Raw genomic sequence first — 24,705 nt, 5'->3', positions numbered from 1 at the left:
GGGAACTTGGCTGTATCTTGGGAGATATATTGTTCAGCCAGACACAGCACCTGGACTGGACATTAATGGAGTAAAAGTTTTTCCAGCTCCTGTATACTTGTTCATTTATCCTGGGAGAAACCAAGGCAATGTGGGTGCCATCTACATCCCCTATCACTTGAGGGATATGTCCCATATCATAAAAGTCAGCTTCAACGGTGGCCAAATTTGCACCTTGGGGAACCTGATGTAGTTGGGCAGGTGTTTGAGTAAAGCACACAGTACATCCTTCAGCACAAGACAGAACATTGGCTGTGATCATCCCTGCTGCCAAGCCCACTGTCACATGGAACAACCCTGAGGCAAGGAAGTGGAGCACTGACAACACCTGTACTGTGGGAGGGATGGCATAGGGAAGATGTATTGCAGGCAGCAGATCCAGCTACAACTGGCCACTCAGCTCCATGATGGTCTGACGGTTCAAATGATACATCTGTATGACGTGTCTCTCTTCCAGGGTAGCACGGTTGACTAGGGGCTGGTACACAGGGGCATGTCTCGTTCTCACCATTGCACAGTATCTGGGAATAGGAGAGAGGGTAGGCCAAAAGTTGATGTCTTGAATGTGTGGATATAGTGAATCTACGCAGTAGTCACTATATTTCATCCATGTCAGACCTAAAATTCACCTGCAATTCACTAACTACATGTAAAATGGCAGCCGCCTGTCCTGCATGCACAGGACAGATGAAAGTGACCTCACACCCCCGGCTTTAGTTGTCATGGCGGTAGGCAATCTCAACCGCTGTGCAACTCCTCATTGAATAACGTTGCCTATAGGAGACTGGGGCCAATGGTGATCACCACTGGCGGTGACCACCATGTGTGCGGCGTGCATGACAACTATTTTCCGTAGCATAACTCACTTTACTCCTCACACTCGTGCAAGTAAGACCTCCGCTGCATGAGCTGCTGTGTACTCTCTCTGGGAGCCAGAATGCCACATCCTGAAGGAGATAGGGCCCCAGCCTTTACCCAGGAGGAGCTGGAGAAACTTGTGGACAGGGTCCTACCACATTATGGACAGTTGTATGGGGCACCAGATCAGCAGGTGAGTCTAATGTGACTGTCCTGTCTGATAGTGATGTGTGTGAGATTCAAAAAGGCGTTGGAACGAGGCAGACCAAGTGGATGCATGGAGATGGGTTAGAAGTTGGAGCGTTAGTTGGAGGAAGACAATTTAGTGTGGCTATGAGATGTGTCTGATATGGAATGTCCACTGCTGTCCCTGTGATTTACTTTTGCAAACAAATGTTATTAACAGCGATCTGCAATAAACAATACAGTTAATTACTAACATGGTTGGCTGTGGTGTTACATTTCTCCGACAATCAATGTTTATAGTGACCCACTTCTAGACAGTTCCATTGACATTCCCAATATTAACCTCCTTGTCTGGTGATAAAAGCGTTAGTCTATCGCTATTTGCTTCTCTAGTATTGATCGTTCAGCGACCAGTGTGATTGACAAGCTGATCTCATTCGCTCGTCTGATGTATGGGAATTCATTAGGGTCATAGTGCTACTGTCAGTTGAGAGATTGCTTATCAGGTGAGAGTATATGCCGCTCGTGTTGCATGCTGCTAACCCTCTCCCTCCCTCTTCAGCTTTCAACATACGATAATGATAAAGTCTGTCTGGTCATATTTCGTCAGGCTCAGTCTGAGCATGGGGGGGGATTCATGGTTGTTTTATTCTTTGGTTTGAACCAGCTGCGCTGGGTGCTGTGTCTCCTGAGCTCTGTAGAGGTATCGGTTAGCAGGTGTGTTGGGCTATGTGGGGGCGTTCCCACTCGGGTCTGAGTGCTCCTCCCGCAGGGCTATGACTATCTGATCCCAAGCCTCTTTCATCTCTGGGGACCCCTGACCTCTCCTTAGCTCCGTGTAGAGCGCCGCTCCCTCACTTTCTGCCCATTTCTTGAGCTCTCTTTGCCAATCTCCTAGTTGTGGTCCCCCCGGAGGCTTCCAGTTTCTCGCTTTCTCCCTTTTGGCTAGGATAAACGCGAGGTCCTGGAATCTTCAAGTGGCCTTGTTCTTGGGAGTGTCAGGAAACCAGTGGCGGATACATCTAGTTGGTGTGTGGGCAATCTCGGTCTCGATAGCATTAGCCACCTCCCCTACCACCGCATCCCAATAGGATTCCAACCGGGAGCAGGACCAGAGCATATGGATAAGATCTGCCGCCCCTGTGTCTCAGCGAGGGCATTTCGCCTCCCTCACACCAAAGTGGTCTCGTAATCTGAGTGGAGGGAGGTAGGTCCTATGGAGGATGTATGAGCTGAAATCGAGCGTTTCTGGACACCATGGGTGTTCTTTCCAGGATGCGTTCCCAGTCTGGGTCCGTTATTTGCATCCCCAAATCATGCTCCCATTTCTGTTTCAGGTCTGTCAGGGGGATCTCCTCTTCCACCCTAATCGCCCTATAAATTCTTGTGACTGCCTTGTTCGTGCAGCCTGTTGTCAGTAAATAATTACTAAGGCTGTGTTCCGGGGGTTCAGCAGTTCCCCTCCCCAATGCCGTCCTATTGATTTGGTGAGAGCACGGTGCAGTAGGAAGTGACCCTGCGGGAGGTCGTGTTCTTGGCAAAAATCTTCAAATGGTAACAGATTGCCCTCCCTAAATAATTCCCCTATTCGTGTGATTCCTGTCTCTGCCCACAAGAGTAGGCCTCCCCTCTCTCCCACCCCGGGCAGCCAGCGAAGCCAGGATAATGGCATGTCAGGGGAGTACGGCCCTTCGAAGGGAGCGTCTCCAACATTTTTGGAGACTCCAGAGACCTCGTCAGTCCTCTGCCTGTGGTATTAAAAAGGATTCTAGCCAGCTCAGGAGCAAGGGGAACCTCCAGACCTTCCACATTTTCTCCAGCTCCTCCGTCCCCCACCCATCTCGCTAACCACTGCAATTACGCAGCTAGGTAGTAGGCCTCGAAATCGAGTAGCGCCAGGCCACCCCCCGTGCGGGGTCTTTTCAGTGTTGCCAGTGCAACTCTTCGTCTGCCCCCTGCAGATAAATGCAGTTATCGCCGAATCCAATTCTCTGAACAAGGCTTGCGGCACCCAGATCGGTAATGCTCCAAATAGTACAGCAGTTGGGGTAGCGCCACCATCTTTAGGAGGGAGATCTGTCCAGCCACCGATAATTGGAGCGAGCCCCAAAAGCCAAAGCTCGACCGCAGTGCCCCCATTGCCCTTCCAATGTTGCCATCTAGAATGTCCGGTTGGGAGTGAAATATTCTCACCCCCAGATAGGTGATGCACCGCGGTTCCCATGTCACTCCGCCCAGCTTTGTCAGCAGCTCAGCCCCCACCACCATTGGGAGCAGTAGACTCGTAGCCCCAATAGTTGTCCGAAGTGTGCTAGTAGTGTCTGCGCCCCCTCTCTTTTCAAGCCTGTGTTTTGTAGGAATAAGAGGGGGTCATCTGCATAGAGCGTGAACACATGTCGCCGGCCGTCCCTTTTCAGACCCCGATACCAAACAGCGGTTCTGGCTTGTGCCGCTAGCGGCTCCATCGCCAGAGCAAACAGCAGGGGTGACAGTGGGCACCCCTGCCTGGTGCCCCTGCCAATTGGGTATTGTGCTGAGAAAGATGTTCCCGTCCTAACCCTAGCCCTGGGGTCTGTGCAGAGCAATCGCGTCCATTTAATAAAGCCTTCCCCAAGGCCAATATGAGCTAGGACCCCGTATAGGTATTCCCATTCCAGGCTATCAAATGCTTTTTCTATATCTATGGCAAGGACCGTAGATCCTAGGTCCGTGGAGGCCGCCGATTCCATAAGGGACAGTAGCCGGCAAACATTTTGTGCAGTGCCCCTCGTAGTGATAAAGCCCGCCTGATCCAGGTGGACCAGCCTTGTCATGAATGGCAGTAATCTTTTTGCTAGTACCCGGCTCAGTATTTTGTAATCTGTATTAAGCATGGAACAGGGCCTGTATGCCCCTCGTTCATCGGGAGGTTTGCCTGGCTTGATCAGCGGTACAATTAATGCTTCTCCTGTCGAGGTAGGTAGGTGTCTGACCGTTTCGTTATACAGCCTCGCCAGCCCAGGGGTAAATGTCTGTGCATAAGCTGCATAGAACTCGATGGGTAGACCATCCGTTCCGGGGGACTTCCAGCGGGCTAAGCCCGCTATTGCAGTTCTGATCTCCGATTTCTCGATATCCCCACCCAGGGTTTTCCGCTCCTCCTCGATCAAATCTTGGATCTCCTCCTCCACCCCTTGGGACATGCTATTGTATAGGGCAGAGTAATAGTCGCGGAAATACAAGTTGATTTCATCTTGACAATAGAGCTTTTCACTGCCTGGAGTAGTTATCTCCATTATTTGTGTCCCCCTCTTGGCGGGGTTAGCTATCCATGCCAGCATCACCCCTGTTTTGTCCCTTTCGGAATGAGCCCTTGCGGTGTACTGCCTAGAGTCAAAGCATCTTAGTGTTTTGGTATACTCTGCCACTCTCTCTCTGGCCGCTTGCACTTCCCCTCGTCACTCCGGCTGATCTGGTGAGAGTTTCTCTAGCGATCTGAGTTCCTTTTCTACGGCAGCTATATCCCTCAACAAGGACCCCCTAATGCCTATAGAAACCGCCATGCAGCGACCGTGCACCGCTACCTTAAATGCCTCCCAGAGTATCTGCGGCGATGGGGCAGCGGGCTCGTGATCCTCAAAGTAGTTGGTTATGTGGCCCCTGATCTGCTCTCGAAAAGCGGGGTCCACTTGCGAATCAGGTTTGAGCTTCCAGGTGGGGATACATGTGAGAGCTCGAGCCCATGTCAAGTGTAGCAAGAGCGGGTTATGATCGGAAATGGTTTTCCCCAAATATTCTATGCTGCACGTCTGTATGCTCACCCCTGGGGCGCTTAGGAAGGTGCCTAGCCGTACATGAAGATCATGGGCAGCAGAATAATAGGAATACTCCCTAGTTCCCCGGATCAGAGTTCTCCATATGTCCACCATGTGCCATTCTGCCTGCCAGGTTGTGAATCTTCTAGCGAGCAGATTAACTGGTGATTCCTTCAGCGGGGGTGGGACCTGTCTATGTTAGGGTTCGCTATACAATTAAAGTCCCCCCCAATCAATACCGAGTGCTGTACAGTATGTGTGGCGCTAGTGTGGCTGATAGTTTATTGAGAAATGCACCTTGTTCTGAGTTAGGGACATAGACATTGACCAGTGTTATGTCCCGTCCACCCAATCTGCCAGTGACCAATACGTATCAACCATCAGGGTCTATTAACGTGTTAGTGACCTGGAGTGGAACCCCAGCCCTAATCCATATCAGGGTGCCCCTTGCGTAGAGTAAAACCGCTGGCCCCTCCACCTCCTCTGCAGAGCTGCACCCTCAGTGCCCGTCAAGTGAGTCTCCTGCAACATCACTATGTGTGTCCCTCTTCTGCGTAAATAGGAATATACCTTATGCCGTTTGGAGGTGCTGCGCTGCTCGCCTCTTCTTGCTGCCTTCAGGTAAGACACCACTGAGCTCTCATCTCAGTCGGATTCCTGTTTCAGCCCCAGCCCCCCACCAGATCTAAGGCAATGTTCCAGCATCCGCCAGTCCGGGGGACTCTCTTCTTGATGATCCTAAGGGGGGGAGAGAGGGTATGGGCATGCCTCGCAAGCTCCCCTCGGTTCGACTGATCGCCAGCTGCTCCCTCCTCTCTCCGTTGCAGCCCCAGTGGTCGCCTGGGCCCTTTTCAGTGACAAAGTCTTGAGAATGCTTTTAAATTGGTTGCGTTGTGCACCTCTGGCCTAAGCTCGCAATCATTCTCAGCCTCTCCTCTCCAACTAGCTCAGGCCCCGCAGTCATATGCTGGCACCGGTGCGGCCGCCATTTTGGGCTCCATTTTCCTGTTGTGCTCCCTTTATCTTCAACGGCCTTCAGCCTCAGCAGTGTTGGGGGCAGTCTCACCTCTTCCCTGGACTCCTGTGCCACTCAAGTTCACCTGAAGAGGGATATCTTCTCTCAGGGCATCACGACCGCCATTTTAGGGTCAGGTGGCGCTCCCTCGGCTCGGCCGCCGCTTTCTGAGTCCCGATACCTCTGTTCCTAGGGCTGTATGTCTCCCGGCTCCGAGCCCCAGCACCCCAGGCCCTGTCAGACCAGGCGCCATCGATGATTCGGCGGGCAAAGCAGTCAGGATGGGCTGTTTTCGAAGGTCTCGGGCAGGAGATCCCTCTTGAGGCTGCTCACTCCATGAGCGCCAGGCCACGCCCCCCACTGCTGTCCCTGTGATGCCACTCTTCATGACTTTGTTCTTCTGTCTATGTCATCCATGCAGGTCAGTGCCCACCAGAAGAAATGGACTTGGCGTACCATTGCCAAGCAAGTGCGGCCCCTGGGGGTCCATAGCTGGCAGAACACCCACTGCAGAAAGCGGTGGGAGGACCTGAGATGGTGGGGACGTAGGACCGCAGAGGCCCAGCTGGGGACATCCCCCTGACGATGGACGTGTGCCCGTCAGTCCCTGACCCCCTTAATGGCCTCTATTTTGGCGGTGGCATACCCTGAGGTGGATGGGTGCTTGAGGGCAGAACAGCAGCAACAAAGGGTTAAGTACACGCTCATTCCTTGATAATGTTATGTTTGTATGGCTTTGGGTTACCTATTAGTGCGACGATGTAGCGTAGATCATTGGTAGATGCATGTCGACTATGGGTATCAGCCACCCTGGCAGGATTGATATAAAAAATGTGTGCCTATCCCATGCAGACAGTGACTTATGAGCGCACTTACTTCCAGTTGTGTGGTCACCTTTCACAAAGTTTGAGAGCCCAGCTACTGCCATCCGCATCAGTATACCCGAGGTGTCAGGGTATTGCCATCAGCATCAGTGTGCCACTGTGACAGAGGTAATTAGTGACTCCTCACCCAGCTGCCTTGTACTATATGTGTAGATAGGCACAATGGGCCCAGAAGTTAATGTGCAATTTGTTAATGAATTAGTGGTCATGCTACCTACCCATGCAGGATACTGTTGAGTAAGGAGTAAAGGATATGTCACTGTAAATGAACACAAGAATGTGCCAAGTACAGGGCAAGTGTGACTAGTATGACCCTCATCAAGCACAAATATTCCCACATCAGCTGTTTACATCAGCATTGCTGTAGTTTCCCCCATGGTTTCCTGGTGTTGATGTATGTATATGTAAAAGGCATGGCCTGCCATGGCATAGCTGCAGATAATTATTTACCGCTGGCCCGTGATGGTAGAACCACAATCGCCACTGTGGCAGTCCTCAGACCGCCAAACTCGTAATGACCACCCTAATGATTGACAGAAGTGTAAAACATTCTGCTTCAGGCAAACATCTTTGGATACATGTAGAGGATCAATAATGTTTACTCTCAGCACTCAACAAGATGCACAAGAATTCATTATGGTCATCCTTGAAGTCTTAGAACACGAAGAAGTAAATGCTGATGATTTATTTGGACTCAGTTACAAATTGAATAATGACTGTGAAGATGGCTCTTTCACATCTAGAACTGTAATTGATTCGGAACTATATCTCTACTTAACATTATCAGATTCTAAAACTGTGCCTTTTGGCAAATTGTACAGAAATGCTAACCAAATTATGACATGCCTAAATTGCAGATCAGATGCTGTGTCTACATTGTTTCTACAAAGAACTGGAAAATACCTTATATTAATGACACAACGATACAGAGCAGATGGTTCCAAATTGGAATCTCATATTGCAAACTTCAAAGCTGGACAAATATCACTTTCGGGAAAAAAGTTTACTACTTTGACTATCATCTTTCACAAATGAGTTAATACAACTTCTGGACACTACACTGTCCATTTAAGGAGCAAAACTGTATGGACAGAATGCAATGACAACCTAAAATACAATCCAAAACTTCCATTGAAACTACCAAACTCATACAGTTTCTTGCTCCAACCGAAGTTCTAAGGAAAACTTCTGGTTACAAAAGTGGCATCCTCTTCATGGTTCATATCTTTTTTACACATTAAGGGTAATATTTTTAAAAAACATCTTAAAAAATCAAGAGTCCTATTAATGTTCCAGAAATTAGTTAATATAACAACTCAATACAATACTCTCTAACTAAAGTTTCAAACTAGAGTGGCATACTCCAATTACAGCTGTCTTAAGTTGAAACAAAAAATGCCTAAAAAAATCAAAAAAGTGTCTCCTTTTGTTTCTCCAACTACTTTTATGCTCTAACTGAGGGAAAAACCCACTGTGTGGGATTTTGTGTACGTGGATTATCCGAAGTTTAGACAACATTTGGCCTATCAGGGATGATGTTTTCAAAAGAATCTCTAGAATTCAAGATTACTTTATGTTTATTTCTGACATTGTACTAGATATAATCATTTAAGATTTTTTTTTAATATGTTTGTTTAGATTATCATAGTAACTTTAGAAAACGTCACTAATTAATGAATTGTAGTGAGTGCAGTGCATAGTATCACTTATTTGTAGTGATCTACTGTGCAGCTTTGGGAGTTTTTCACAATCCATTGGTTTTTATTTTTTTTGACTGTTCGAATAAGATGCTTTATGCAAACCATTATTTACTTCGAAGAGGTAGAAAAGCTGAGAACAGTAAAAAAGCAAAAATTATATTTTCACTACATTGCAGTATAAGCAATGACTATTCTTATGTTTCTCTAACATTGAATATTAAATACTAACTCTTTTTCTTCTTTATCTTTTTCAATAATGGCTGCAGTGAAACTACATTGCATGTCTCAAAACACTTCTTGAACCACAGACATATTGATTGGAGATATCCATGGAGGTTGTTTTTAAACATAAAGTGCTCTTGTCATACCTTTCCAGTCACTTACTCATACTGCCACTCACACACCCACTTACCCCTACAGCCACTCACACTAGCTCTCACTCACCCATAGAGCAACTCACACAGGCACTCACTCTCCTATGCAGACACTCACACAACCATTCACTTACCCATACACTTCTCACACAAACACTCTCCCATATATCCATTTACACAGACACTCACTCAAACAGATATTCACACAGCCACTAACTTACCCAAACAGCCACTCATGCACCCTTTCACTCATACAGCTATTCACACACCGATAACTCACCTATAGACTTACCTACTCACCCTCTCGCTCACCCATACATCTACTTTCACTGCCACTAACTCAACCATACAGCCCCTCACACTAGAAATTCACTGAAAAAAAACATTAGTTACAGGGGCGTTATAGTTAGGAAATTTGATTTAAATAAAACATAGAAATTCACTGAAAAAAACAAAGGTTACAGGGACATTACAGTTAGGAAATAGAATTTAAAAAACCTTAGAAATTCACTGAAAATAACAAAGGTTACAGGGATGTTATAGTTAGGCTCACATTTCACTCATACAAATCCAAAGAAATTTAGCAGTTATAGTTACCTGATCTAACTATAACTTATGTCCCTGTAATGTACTGCTTATGACATCACATATTACATCACTGATGATATGGTCAGTGACATCACTGATGACATCATCCACAGAAGCACTCAGACACCCACTCAAACCCCTAAACAACCTCTCATACACCCACTCATGCACCCACACAACGACTCACATACCTATTGACACACCTACTCACACAACAACTCAATCATCCTTAGAGCCACTCACGCACCCAATCACTCAACCATACAGGTACCCATACAAACAGTCACTTACTTATACAGCCACTCACAGAGCCACCCACTCACCCATACAGGTACTTACATACCCACTTAATCACCTATACAGTCTCACACCCCCCCACTCACTCACTCATACAGCCTCTCAATACAGCCACTTACTCACCCACACAAGCACTCACACACTTACTCACACACCCACATCAACCACTTACATGCCCATTCACATATCCATACAAGCACTCAAATATCTGCTCACTCACCTATACATCTGTTCATACAGACACTTATTACGAGTCTAATGGTCCTACGATCGCCAGACCCGTGGTGGTGGGCAGACCGCCATGGATGTGATCCGACCACCATATTACGAGGTTGGCAGGCAGACCCGCCAACTTACCGCCGTTCATGCAAGGATCCTAGATCCCAATGGGCTGGCTGTGTTGCAGGTTGTAATGAGGTAGGGCGGTGCTGAACTCAGCATTGCACTGCTTATTACAACCTTGTTCTCCACCAGCCTTTTGATGGCGGTTCCACTGCCATGAAAAGGCTGGGGGAGAACAAGTGAAGAGGGCCACGGGGGAGCCCCTGCACTGTCCATGCCCATGGCATGGACAGTGCTGGGGTCCCCCTGTCCAGTGCCCTTGAAATGCGCATTGCCCGCTGTGCAGACAGTGCACTTTTAAATAATCATAATGCTTCCTTCTGCATTGAAAGAAACGTCTCGGCAACACAATATCCTCAATTTCCAAAAACATTTATTAAAATAAAACACCCAACGCGTTTTGGGAGTCTACGCTTCCTCGATCACAGGCAGTGTTAGTCCTAACTTCCATTTCCATAAATGCTTCTCCTTTTTACTCAACAGCAATAACGGGCACAAATTTCCTTTTTACTACGGCGGCCATCTTGGAATATGTTTTTCATACACTTTAAACATTTTAAACATTCTTATCAAGCGAATTCCACACAAACTGTTGGCTAAATCTATCTTTGTATCATATATATTCCGATCTCTAATCACCTATTATATTCATACAATTTTTTAATTAACACTACTACATCTCATATTCTTATTATATATACTAGAACGATTGCACATAATTCCAAATGCTTTCTACTGTTTCCACAATTATTTCGACAATCTCCTTTTCATATTCCCAAAATTGTCATGCTCATTCATTATTATATCCCAAGTGGGCCCATATACCTCCTTATATTATGGAAACTTATCTCTGTCTACTTCCTATCTCCTTTTCCATCTGTTTTTTCAAACATCATATACTTAGAGTTTAATCCACAGTGTTTATGCAGAAAAAATTAAACATTTTGATTCTATTTTTGCATTTCAATGACCCTTGTGTATTATAGCTCCTTTGCTTTTTTGCTTTTTTACTCTTTTGTGACCGCCATTTTTTCATATTTCTATAAAAACAAAAAAACACAGTGTATTAAAATAACATTATAACAAATCCATCACCTTAACACATAACAATCATTATTACATTTATACTACCTCGTTTTGCAGTTTTCTCAACCATATCTCTTATTTTATATTGAAATATTGTCCTATCATTCCATCAAATGTACGGCCAGTTCCTCATCCTTATCCAATCCTTCAAGTTCCATGGTCCTACAATCTATTATTAATCGAGATTCTAATTTCCTCAATTCTAATATTCTATTTCCACCTCTTATATTCAATGCAACTCTATCCAGTACCACAAATGTTAATTTATTTGCATTTTTGTCATGGTGATCTTTAAAATGTCTGGCTACAGGGTATGTTTTATCTTCATTTTTAATAGCTCTCACATGCTCCAATACCCTTTTCTTCACCATGTGTATTGTGCTCCCTATGTAGAATTAATTACAGGGGCATTTCAAAGCATATATGCAGTAATCTGAATGACATGTCATATGTTTCTTAATTTTAAATGATCTTATAGTACCTTGGAACGGTATTTCTTTCCAATTATCACTATATTTGCATGCTTTACATTTCCCACAAATAAAGAACCCTTGAATGGATCTATTATTCTCCATTGTTGGTACCACACATTGGCTTAATGTATCCTTTAATGATCTACATCTTCTAAATGTAAATGTAGGATTGTCATTAATCACCTTTGCTATACTGTCATTCGTTTTCAATACTGGCCAAAATATCTGAAACATCCTTTTTAATTCACCTGTCTTATTATGATAAGTAGTGATGAATCTCATTTGTTGGTCCTCATGTTTATGTTTTATAGATTTGGTCACCAATAAATCATATATTTTCACCTGTCTAACTTTCATCAATGGCTTTTCCACAATCTTATTTGAATAACCTCTTTCTCTGAATCTTTTAATCATAAGAGTAGCTTCTTTTTCAAAAGTCTGATCTAAACTACAGTTCCTTCTAACCCGTAGTAATTCCACATACGGGATGCTTTGTATTAAGTTCTTTGGGTGATTGCTTGTGGCGTGAAGTAGACTGTTACCTGCTGTATCTTTTCTAAATAGCTCACATTCCAGATTATTCTCTACCACACTCACTTTCACATCCAAAAACACCAACTCCAAATGATGTATTTCACTACTAAATTTTAAATTTAAAGAGTTGTCATTCAAATTAATCACAAATTCTATAGCAGATTCTTTACTGCCTTTCCAGATGCAAAAAATGTCATCTATATATCTTATCCTGAGAACTGCCTGATCTTCAAAACCAGTGATGTTCCTGACCACTTGTTCCTCCCACCACCCCAGGTACAAACCTGCGTAGCTGGGAGCAAAACAAGTGCCCATCGCAGTCCCCTGACGATGATATAGTGTGCTTTCAAAAAAGAATTTGTTTTTGTTAGACACATATAGACCATGTCTAGCAACATCTATGTATGCAAAAGGTATGACAATGATCTTGCTCTCAAGAAGTATCTCAATGCTTTTATACCATTGTCATGAGGTTACTTGTATAAAGACTCGCAACATCAAGACTCATAAGAAGATAGTCTTCTTCCCACATAATCCCATCAAGTATCCTCAGAAAATCTCTAGTGTCCTTAATATATGAAGGTGATGCTTCTACAAATGGACGTAGAAATAAATCTACATATTTGGAAATTGTTTCAAAAAGATTCCCTGTAGATGACACTATAGGTCTACCGGGAGGATCATCCACACTTTTATGTACTTTTGATAAAAAAATAGATCACTGCTGTCCTGGGGAATTCGAACTTAAGGAATTGGCATTCGTCCCATTCTATGAGTCCCCAGTTCTTTCCATTCATCCAATTTTTCAAACACTTTACTTTTAACTTCCTTTATTTCCTCTCTACTAGCCACACGATAGCTGCTAGTGTCTTGTAACTGTCTTAATCCTTCCCTGATATATTTCTCTCTAGATGATACCACAACATTACCTCCTTTATCCGATTTCTTTATTATGATTTCTTTATCATTACTTAATGATTCAATCGCTTTTTGTGTTTAAACTTTAAGTTATCATAGTTTGATCTCTTCACACATCTCAATTTTTTTCATTTCCTTAATAATGCCTTTCTCAAAAACATTAATCGCATCACAATTAACTGGTGGAGAGAATGTTGATTTCGGTTGAAACTTGCTCGGACATCTTTCATCGACATCAATACCCAGTTGTTGTAAATTCAAAATGGGATCAGGACTTGCTTCAATATTTTCATTCAATTCACACAAAGTATGAAACATTTCTATCTCACCTATCTCTAAATTAGAGGGCATACATTCAATATCCAATTTTTGGTTTTCTATTTTGTACCTAACCATTTCTTTAATTATAATTTTCTAATGAAATTGGAATAAGTCTATTCGACTCTGGGTATAATTGAAATATGTTGTTGGGCAAAAGGATAGTCCTAGTGATAGTACTTCTCTTTCTGAATCTGATATATACCTGTCAGAAAGATTGATTACTGTCATCTTCTCCATTACTTTGTTGTCTTTTGACCTCTTGTTTGCATTCCTGTCGGGTTTTCTTTTGTTAACTCTCCTGCTCCTCCTTTTACTCTTTTTCCTCTGCCTCGTCCTTGATTAGATTATCTTCCTCTTCCTGCTTGACCCATAGATCTTCCCTGGGCTATCAGGTCAAATTCCTTTAAAATATTGTCTTTTACTCCTCCACTGTCTGAGTGGATATTTCACTTTCACTATCTTCACTCTCTCTTATTTCCTTTCTTGTATCCATCCATGTTTTTTCTGTCTCATCCCTCATTAATGTCGTATTTTCTTTTGAAAAATTAACCGTATTTAATCCTTCTCTAAATTTGTTTCTAACAACATCATATTTTCTTCCAAACGTGAGAATTTGTCCTTTTTCATAGTCTGTCAGATCTCTCACAAAGTTTTGTTGTTTTTTTAGTTTTAGAGTTTCCTCAACTTTTTGTAATTTTCCATGTATTCTCTCCATTTCTTTGTCAAATTCCTCAATAGAATCCTTTTCTTTTCATTCTTTCATAATGTTTTCAATTTCTACATTTAACCTATCTCGTTCTTTCCATGCGTATTTTACCAGTATTTTCAGCATATTAATACTACATTGGTGATTATTTTCCATCCATTCTACTACCAATTCAGGATCTGGATTCTCAAGGGTGGGAATTGTGAATAATCTTAAACCTCTGGGAATTCATCCACAGTCAATGTATTTTTGTAATGTAACTGCTTCCCACCATTTAGATTGTTCTTTCTTTGAATATTTCCACATCATATCCCATAATGCTTTACGTCTTTTACATAACCTTCCAGGATTTGTGTTTTTACCTCCCTGTGTATCCATCTCTTTATGACCTATATTTTCAAACAGCTGTTCTGCTGCTGCACGACGTAGTATTTCCTTATCTGTTGCCATATTAATTCATCAATTCCACCAGGACATCTTCCGTAGGCTTCCTTAAATCTTAGTGCTCGTTGCCCCACTTTCATACAGTTACCTCAGATTGGAACTTATCATTTGTCTGAATATGCTCCAGTGTATAAATATATCATACTTCACTCACCTCTTATTGTTGTACAGGGATTCCATCTGTCCTCCGACCAGTGTTTTCCCTGTTATTTCACATTTACGGGTTGTCCGAAGTTTCTCCGTGCCGAAATCGCTTATTAGTTTTTATCCGGGCTGACACGATAACAATTCACTGAAGGTTTCTCCTTCTCACTTCACCGCACCTTTTAAAAATCCTTTGTGCGGATTGATATTATATTAGTTCCAAACTGAGCTTTCATACTCAGGCACTGGCTCCTCCGTCTCCTCGCGTGCCACAAATTCCCTAGGGGCGGACGCTGACTTTTCACTTTTGTGATCTCCTTTCAAATTGCACTGTCGTCTGCGTCCCACAACGCATCTATATATATATTTAAAAAAATATTTATATATATATATTTTTTTTTTCTTCTTTTTTTACCTATTGACGGGTATCAGTAGTTAGTCATAGCTATAGTTAGGACCATGCTTCCATAGAAAAAAGCATTTTTTGACTTGCCTATATCTTTACCTTTAAAGTGTTGGTGGCTTTTAATATATAAAAAATATTTAGTATACATTGTTATTCTACAATTAAAGTGAGTTTTTTGGATTTTTTTCCAAGAAAAATAATCATTTGTTTACTACAAACTAATTACAATAAAATATATAATCCAGATGTAATGAATATACATTCTTATTTGTAGTTTGTTTATAACGTAGATCATTCATTAACAATGCTGAAATTGTTTGCATTACATACAGTCTTTTTGTTTTTATATTTTTGTGTGTTTGTTAATGTGTATTCATATGTAAAGTTCTGAACATTTCTTTTAACACATCGGGCTGATTCTGAGTTTGGCAGTCCCATGACTGCCTTGTTTGCGGTCCGACTTTCATCAGGCTGGCAGAGTGGACCGCTGTATTATGAGTTTGGTGTTAGAGAAAATAGAAGACTGCCAGCGTACCACCACTTCCACCAGGCAGCACAGACTGACACGGTCTTCCAGAGGCATAAACAGGCCGGGGAGACCATATTTCTGCCAGACCTATTACGAGGTTGCACACTACCAATGTGATTGCCACAAACCAATCACCATGTACCAGAAGGCGAATACGAGCAGTATAAAGGAAAACACTGACCTGCAGACAGTAATACACATCCGGAGCCGCAATGGAGCCATTCCAAAACGTCAGGCTGCTGCTCCTGCTTGCCAAAAGACAATGGATTGAACGCCGACGTGGACAACACCAACCGTAAGTACACAAACCTACCTGTATTAAAAACATGTACAACATTTTTGTACCGCTAACAAACACAGTATGGGGGGAATGCCAAGGCCAGCAGCTACACCTGTCTTTCCAGACACACACATAGGTATACTACAACTCAAACACACACAGTCACAATGCACACACTTCAGCCAGGGAACACACAGACTGCATGGCAATACCACACACATATGCACAGATACACAACCCAGGCTCAGGGACATAGAAGAGCACAAACATATACACACACAGCAACAACAACACAACCAATGCACAAATACAAACTCATTCCACAAACTCACACCCAACACTGGCCAGGGACTGCCCACACATACAGCACACAATACATCCATCTGCCATGGCACATACAACACCACCTTCAAGTATTGAAAATATATGCAATGTTATAATTATGTTACCATTTTTACATTGAAGGTGCTCATTTTAATTTAACTTACCTCCTTTAGTTATAGAGTTTTACTTTGCAGCTCTGTTTGTTGTTGGTTTGGGCACAGTTTTGTTTTTGTTGCAGTCTGTTGAGAGGAAACATGTTAGTTGTATCAGTTTATTTTTAAAAGTACATTTTAGTAAATCATTTGTTTGTATTGTTTTATTTTTTAAACATGTTAAAGGGTTATTTTCAGTTTAATTTGACTTTTTTGCTTTTGATACAATACTTACATTTGTCATGACATTTTTGTTTTATTTAGTTTTTCTTTTCTTTTCCTTTTAGCATTTTTCCTTCTGGATGCATGTGTTATTTGAAGAAATCAACATGTAGCATAATTTTAATTTTGTGCATATTTTGAGATATTTATACATTTTGGGGGTCATTCTAAGTCTGGCGGGCGGCGGAGGCCGCCCGCCAGACTTCCCCCTCCAAAATACCGCTCCGCGGTTGAAAGACCGCTGAGGGTATTTTGGGATTTGCCCTGGGCTGGCGGGCGACCGCCAAAAGGCCGCCCGCCAGCCCAGGGCAAATCATCCTTCCCACGAGGACGCCGGCTCAGAATTGAGCCGGCGGAGTGGGAAGGTGCGACGGGTGCAGTGGCACCCGTCGCGTATTTCAGTGTCTGCATAGCAGACACTGAAATACAAAGTGGGGCCCTCTTACGGGGGCCCCTGCAGTGCCCATGCCATTGGCATAGGCACTGCAGTGGCCCCCAGGGGCCCCGCGGCACCCCCTACCGCCATCCTGTTCCTGGCGGGAGACCCCCCAGGAACAGGATGGCGGTAGGGGGTGTCAGAATCCCCATGGCGGCGGAGCGCGCTCCGCCGCCATGAAGGATTCACAAGGGCAGCGGAAAACCGGCGGGAGACCGCCGGTTTTCCGCATCTGACCGCGGCCGAACCGCCGCGGTCAGAATGACCTGCGGGTCACCGCCGGCCTGTCGGCAGTGCTCCCGCCGACCCTGGCCGCCGGGGTCAGAATCACCCCCTTTGTTAGCTTTCATTTATAGTTAAACTTACTTTGCTTGTAGGGCTTAGTGGCTTGTTGAAGTGCTCCTGTTTTCCTTTTTAGGTTTGGAATCAGGCAGAGTGACACTGTCCTGCTGTAATTCTTTTATGGAACTATTTTTCTATTCATCTTTGTGAGACCATTTTATATTGTTGTTAATTGAAAAAGTGTTTGCATTTGTTAACTGTTTTTAAGTTTAATTTGATACATTGGGTAAAGAATAGTTTGAGGTTTTTTTGCAACATTTATATTAACTAGTGTTTAGGGGGCCAATTGCAAACTTGGTGGTCCATCTGTCGGACCGCCAGGATGATGGTGCCATATCATGATGTTTTCACTGGGCTGGCTGGCGGAAACAGTACAGCGGCATTGACCTCGGCTCCCTCAGGGAGCTGAGGCCACTGCCGTCGCACAAATGGTGCCCCCAGCACCCTCAGAATATGCATCCTCTGCCATAGCAGACAGTGCACTTTCAGATGATGCTGATAGGGGGCATAGCAGGGGCCTTCTCATGGAGTGAAAATTTATGTCAGTCAAAAACGCTTTCAGTCTTTTAATGGCATCTCCCATGATTCTTCCTCCATCCTGCAGAAGAGTCTGGGATGTGACACACTGTTGAATACCACACTCAGTTAAAGCATAATCATGGCTGCTGAGCAACCCTGATCTAAGATTGCCCTAAGTTCTTCAGCCGCTATCAGCAGCACTGTTTCTCTGCTGCTGACTATCTTGAAACCTGTCTGCGTAGGATACAGAAGCTCCTGGGATTCCAGAATGTTAGAATGATGCTTATGAACATGCTTCTCTGGTATTTTGATACCTATTGCAATCAGTGAGATTGGCCTATAGCTCTCTGCTAACAAGGGATTTGCTGTTGATTTTTTGAGAAGCAGTTTTACCATTGCATATTTCAATTTTTGTGGGATGCAGCCCGTTTCTAAGGAATGATTGAGTATGTCCTGAAAAATAACCATAAAGGTGGGACTACCCTGAACTAGAATATCTGGGAGTGCTGGCTCTGCAGGGGATCCTGACTTAATAGAACTGAGGATGGTTTTCATATCTTTCTGACTCAGAATGGGGAAAGCCTACAGAATGGGATCTAACCTCTGTCTTCCAGGGGAAGTCTTATTTGCAGTAGGCAATGATAATAGATTTCACATTTTGTTGACTTTCTCAAGAAAAGGTTTGCTAACGAGTCGCATCATTCAATAGAAGGTAGGGTGCTTGTAGAACAGGAAAGGAGATTCATAAAATCTTTTACTATCTTGAATAATTCCTTCGACCCATGGGTGCGCTTTCTATTTTCTCCTTAAAATTGTAACATCTGGCTTTCTTGGAGTCTTTTAAGGCCTGTCTATATGAAGTTTTGCTGTCTTCATTATATGTCTTCCTCCATTCTCTTTCCCTTTGTTTGCTTCTTTTTTCTGCTTGGTCAGTTCTGGTGTATACCATGGGGCCCTACTTTTAGTTTGATTAGGTCTGGGGACTTTAAGGGGGACTTGAAGCTCCAATGTGCCTGTTAGTCAGTTTTCAAAACTATTAAATATGTACGGGATGTCTTCCTTCAGAATGGGAGTTGAATCCTTCAGTACATTCTTCCACTCCATCCGATTGAGCATTAGTCCAGAATCTTTTAGGTTTTTGAGGTAGGGGCTAATGTTTCTAAAACTTCAAGTCCAAAGGGGACTATAAAATGATCGGACCAAGGTATAGGGATGACCTCATCTGCAGCCAACTTATTGAGATTTGTAAACACTGGATCAAGAAGATGCCCCAGTTTGTGCGTATATGTTTTTACAATATGGCACAATTGAAGTGCTTCGAGATCTTGGATTAAGAGATTTGCATTTTCATAACCAAAGTCTTCGAAGTGTAAATTGAGATCTCTATTAGGCTTTCCATAGGCTGTATTCAGCCACTAATTCTAGTAGAGCTGCTCTAAATTAGGAGACTGATCCAGGAGGGTGTAAACTACGAATCCAGAGAAAATAAAAGTCGGGCTCACCTCTAGAGTGAATTGAAAACTCTCACAGCCATGTATAATGATGAGTGTAAAAGTAGCAACAAACCCCTCTTTATGAATTATGGCTACCCCCTTTCTCTTCTAGATTCTCTGTTTTGACTTGCTATTAAATAGCTGGGTGAAAGGGCCATTGCAATGTCGAGAGTTGACTCGTTTGTAAGCCAGGTTTTTGTCAGAAACAAAGCACCCTGTCTCCTTTCCTCTATAAACATAAAATTCTCTGCACTTTTCCCTGGGGAGGGGTCTGTAATTCAGGAGGTACATTTGTAGTTTGTAATAATAGCCCTGTGCTTTAGCTACCTTAGACCAGTATGTGTACTCTTGCCTCTTCCCTTACAATTTAAATTCCTGCATGCTAAGGATACATTGTTGACTTGCAGTGTTTTCCTACAATTGCTCTTTAAGGAGTTGTTTATTAGAAGCAGTTGCTCTGATGAGTAAAATTAGCCCATTTTGAAAAGAGCAGAGTTTCTGGTCCCTGCCCCCAAACGGACATGGACAGGTGCAGCCAGGCTTGTTTTTGGTGCGCCTTTGGCACACCAATGGAGCGCCCGCTGCATGTCCGCACCACAGTGTGACGTAAATACCTGGCCGGACTTGTGCAAAAAAAAATAGACCATACAGCCAAAATGGCGGATCTAGTCTGCAAACCTGGAAGTGGTGCTGAGCATGACCACAATGTGCTGAAAGTATCCCCTCCCCTTCAATATTGAATCAAAAGTTCTCCCTCAATTAAAAGAACTATTTAGCAGCAGAAATTGGATAAATGATACTCAGTGAAGCAGTTCAGATTGTGAAATCAGACATTTAAAATGTGTTAAAATAATCTTTTGGTGTTGCAGAACCAGAGAACGCACTACGGTGTGCCTTAAATACCAGGCCAGACTTGTGCAACTGACTAGACTGCACTGCCAAAATGATGAATCTAGTTGGCAACCCCAGAAGTGGGGCTTAGCATGGCCACAATGTGCTCAAATTATACCCTCTCCTTCAATATTGCATCAAAGTTCCCCCTCAATCAAAAGAACTATTTAGCAGCAGAAATTGAATGGAAGATACTCAGTAAAGTAGTTCACATTATAAAATCAGATGTGTAAAAAGGGTTAAAATAATTTGCATCAATACCTTAGTGGAGTTATAGAACTAGTGTCTGCCAGGTCTTTGAAGTGCACAGAGGTCCTGACCTTTCTGTCTAGGTTCACTACAGGGGGTTATGCAGCCCTTTGGGTGGGGATAGGACACAGCCTATTCAGCAGTAAGTGAGGCTTTGGCCAGGTCCTCCCTCCCAGCCTGCCAGGATGGCCCATCACAGCTTTGTGTGGGGACAGGACATAGCCCATTCAGGTGTAAGTGAGGCTGTGGCCATCTCCTCCCTTCCAGCCTGCCAGGACGGCCCATCAAGTTGCACTAAGCTCCACTTGTGTGTGGATGTCTATGTGGAGTACACAAAGCCCAAAGTGTTATTCAATGGAAGAGATAGGCCTTGCTTTAGTAAAAAATGACTTTGGGACTTTTTCACAGCCAGGACATGTAAAATGTAAAAGTACATGTCCTGCCTTTTAAATACATTGCAGACTTGCCTCTCTTGGTTGTCCAGGGCCTACCCTAGGTGGTGACTTATATGTATAAAAAGGGAAGGTTTGGGCCTGGCAAAAGGATTATTTTGACAGGTCGACATGGCAGTGTAAAACTGCACATACATGCTCAGACATGGCAGGCCTGATACATGGCTATAGGGTTACTAAAGTGGGTGGCACAATCTGTGTTGCAGACTCACAAGTAGTGTTTAATTTACAGGCCCTGGGTACATGTAGTGCACTTTACTAGGGACTTATAACTAAATTAAATATGCCAATTAGGGATATGCCAATATTACAATTTTAAGGGGGAGAGAACAAGCACTTTAGCACAGCTTAGAAGAGTTAAAGTGCACAGAGTCCTAAATCCTGCAAAAACAAGGTCAGAAAAGGTGAGAAGGTAGGCAAAAAGTTAGGGGGAAGCCCACCCTAGGCTCTCAGGTCTAACAGGTAGCATCTTGCTAGTTTGATGTTTGCCATAATTTCAAGAGTTTTTTTCCGAATGGTATGTAGTGTCTCCAATGCACTTAAGTACAGATAGGATCCTTCTCTTCAATGTGACATGGTCTCAGTCATTAACACATGTCGTTTTGCCTGGCCATATATGGGTGAGTAGGTGTGCATTCTTTGAGAGAACTCCAATCCCAGACTTTGATTTACATTTTCCGCATTGCCACACCTTGAGGTTAGACAACTATATTTACTAATGCATCTTAGAGTCCATGCAAGTGTCCGTGTGTGAGTTGTAATCTTTCCGTACATTTTAGCTAAGTGGTAACCATGTGTTTCTGTAGATTGTGGTTTCATAGTCTCAGATTATGAGTGACACTTACAACCATTAACTTGATTTACTGTTACTTTGGAACCAATACACCAAGGATGGTAAGGATTTATGCCTGATTTGTAGGTGATTACTGAAGATTGTTGTTGAAGAGTTGTTCTGCTTGGTATATCTTCTTAACTACTGAATGTGACAAAAAAGAACAATGAAGTATTAAAGCTCTAATTACATTCTAGTAATCTTTATTATACTAAGTAATTTTCCTCCTCCTGAAAGGCATAAATTATTCTCTGCAGTCTGTCATTGAGAATTGTTACCCTGCTCGGTCATTACAATCAGGATTTCCAAACTAAGGCCCTCATTAGAACCCTGGTGGTGGGTGTTAAAGTGGCGTTAATACCGGCAACAGGCCAGCGGTAAAAAAAATGTCCCTGGCAGTAACCGCCATCGAAGACCGCCACTTTAACACACCGACCGCCAGGGTGATAATGTCCGCTGGGCTGGAGCCTTCGGACTCCAGCCTGGCGGCCGTCACAATCCCACCCTCGGGAATATCACCTGGCCTACCGCCATAGTTTTCGTGACAAACTTACCGCCACAAAAACCATGGCGGTAGGCACTATCAGTGCCAGGGAATTCCTTCCCAGGCACTGACAGGGGTCTCCCTGCCCCCTACCCTTCCCCAGAGTCCCCCCCCCACACTCCCCCTCCCTCTCCTGACCCCCAAACAGATACACCCCCACACGTGCACCCATATACACACATGCACAAACACATACCCACCACCACCCATGCATACACACATACATATCAATACACTGCAACACACACCAACATAGCTTGCCACACACATGCATTAACAACACACAACACTTACAATCACTCATCCAACAACGAATTCAGCGCTACTCACACCCACATGCACGCTTTACAAAACATACACACACACCTCCCACATACACACAACATCCCCCCTCCCCTTTCCTATCGGAGAACCCCACTTACCTACATACTTGCAAGGGGTATTCCGGCTGGAGACGGTCCGTGGTGCTGGTGTCAGCAGCAGCGTCTGCCAGCAAAACACCGCAAGGCAGTATCATTGGCCATGAGCAGCAGCAGCGCCGCCTTACCGCCATCCCACGCCATGACCGCCGGCGGTGTTCCGCCAGCATTCTGGCGGTATACCGTCAGTGGTCATGATACGTGTAGATGGCTGGTAGCCACTGCAGCGGTATGTTTCCGGCCGTCACCGTGGCGGTAGTAGGTAATTACTGCCAATGTCATAATGTCCTCATGGAAGGGGCCAGGGCCTAATGTTTTTTGTGAAATCTCAAGGCTAAAGTTCTCTCCGCATGATTCACTGCCATCATTTCGGCTCTGTATACTTTAAATAACAGGTAAGCAAGGTCAGTATTTTCATGATATGGACAGTGACCGAATGGCCTAACTAGACAGCTGCATAAAATCCATAAGAACTTGTACCCTTCGGATTTTGGCCTGGCTCACAAAACAAACGTTTTACCCACCAATCCAGGGCATACCGCAAGGCAATAGACTGATGGTTTATTGGCATAACTAAGTACACAGTGCTGCTAAATCTGAGTTGTGTATCATCACTCTGCTGCAGCACATACCTCTCACAGCTATATGTATACAATATGGGAAAGGAATATGATTTTATTTATTTATTCATATTCCATTTCATGTTTACTTACTGTCACTCAAAAAGTTTATTTATGTACCTTTTGATCGCCCGAATCAAGAGACAGAATGTAATAAAGTCTTTCATAAATAGACATATTTATCTCATGTAAAAAGAAAACACAGTTCAGATGATTAATTTGTTACCTCTTTTTAATTAGTCATCTATAGTATACGTTTTTAACTAAAATACAATCATACTTAATTCAATGTATTCTTAATTGATATTCTTGTATTTTAAGGAATGTATTAGGTGAAAACTACGGGCCAGATGTAGGTAGGAAAAATTTAGCGAGTCGGAAATTGCGAGTCGTTGCGACTCGCAATTTCCGACTCACTAAATGGTATTGAAGAAGAAAAAGCGACTTCAATTTGCGACTCGCAAATGAAGTCGCACCGTAGATTGGGAGTCCGCTGTTTGCGAGGTAGCTTTTTGCGACCGCGCTAAAAACGAACACGCAAATTGCAAGTGGGTGTCGCAAATTGCGACTTTGCTGGAAATTGAATGCAGGTGCAGCAGAACACTCTGGAAAACACTTCCTGGCTCTTGATGATGACATCACAGCCAGGAAGTTTACAAATACACCTGGGAGGAGGGGGGACCTCACCCATTTTAAACTGCTGAACTGCAAAGAGGAGGAACAGCAGCTACCATGGCAGAGACACCAAGAAAGCGCAAATTGAAATTTGCAGAAAAAGAGCTGGAGGCGCTGACTGAGGAATGCTGCCAGCACCATGAACAACTTTTTGGGAGGGCAGCCCTCAGTGTGCCAGAGGTGGAAAAGAAAATAATCTGAACCGAAATACAGGACAAGGTGAACTCCATGGGTGTCAGCCACCGGAATATAGAAGAGTTAAAGAAACGGTGGTATGACCTGCGCTCCTTGACCAAGGAGAGGGTGGCAGAGTGGCTCCGGGAGATGAGGGGCACTGGAGGGGGACCATCCACTATACCACCACCCACACCCCTGGAGGAAAGAGTGGAGGAGACCTTGGAGCCAGAGGCAGTGTGCGGGATGGGAGAGCTGGACACTTCAGAGCCAGGACCATCAACCGGTGAGTACCATGAGACATGCATGTACCCATATATGCCATACCCCCACCCACCTTGTACACAGCAGCATGCACAACCAAAAAAGCTCCATTTCAGAGTAGCAACCACCTGCATGGTGCATTATGGGCAATGTAGTCAAGTAGGCAGTTGATAGGCAAC

This window comes from Pleurodeles waltl, chromosome 1_1 (assembly GCF_031143425.1).
Source record: "Pleurodeles waltl isolate 20211129_DDA chromosome 1_1, aPleWal1.hap1.20221129, whole genome shotgun sequence".
NCBI lineage: Eukaryota > Metazoa > Chordata > Amphibia > Caudata > Salamandridae > Pleurodeles > Pleurodeles waltl.
Note: the sequence above shows the minus strand (reverse complement) of the source record.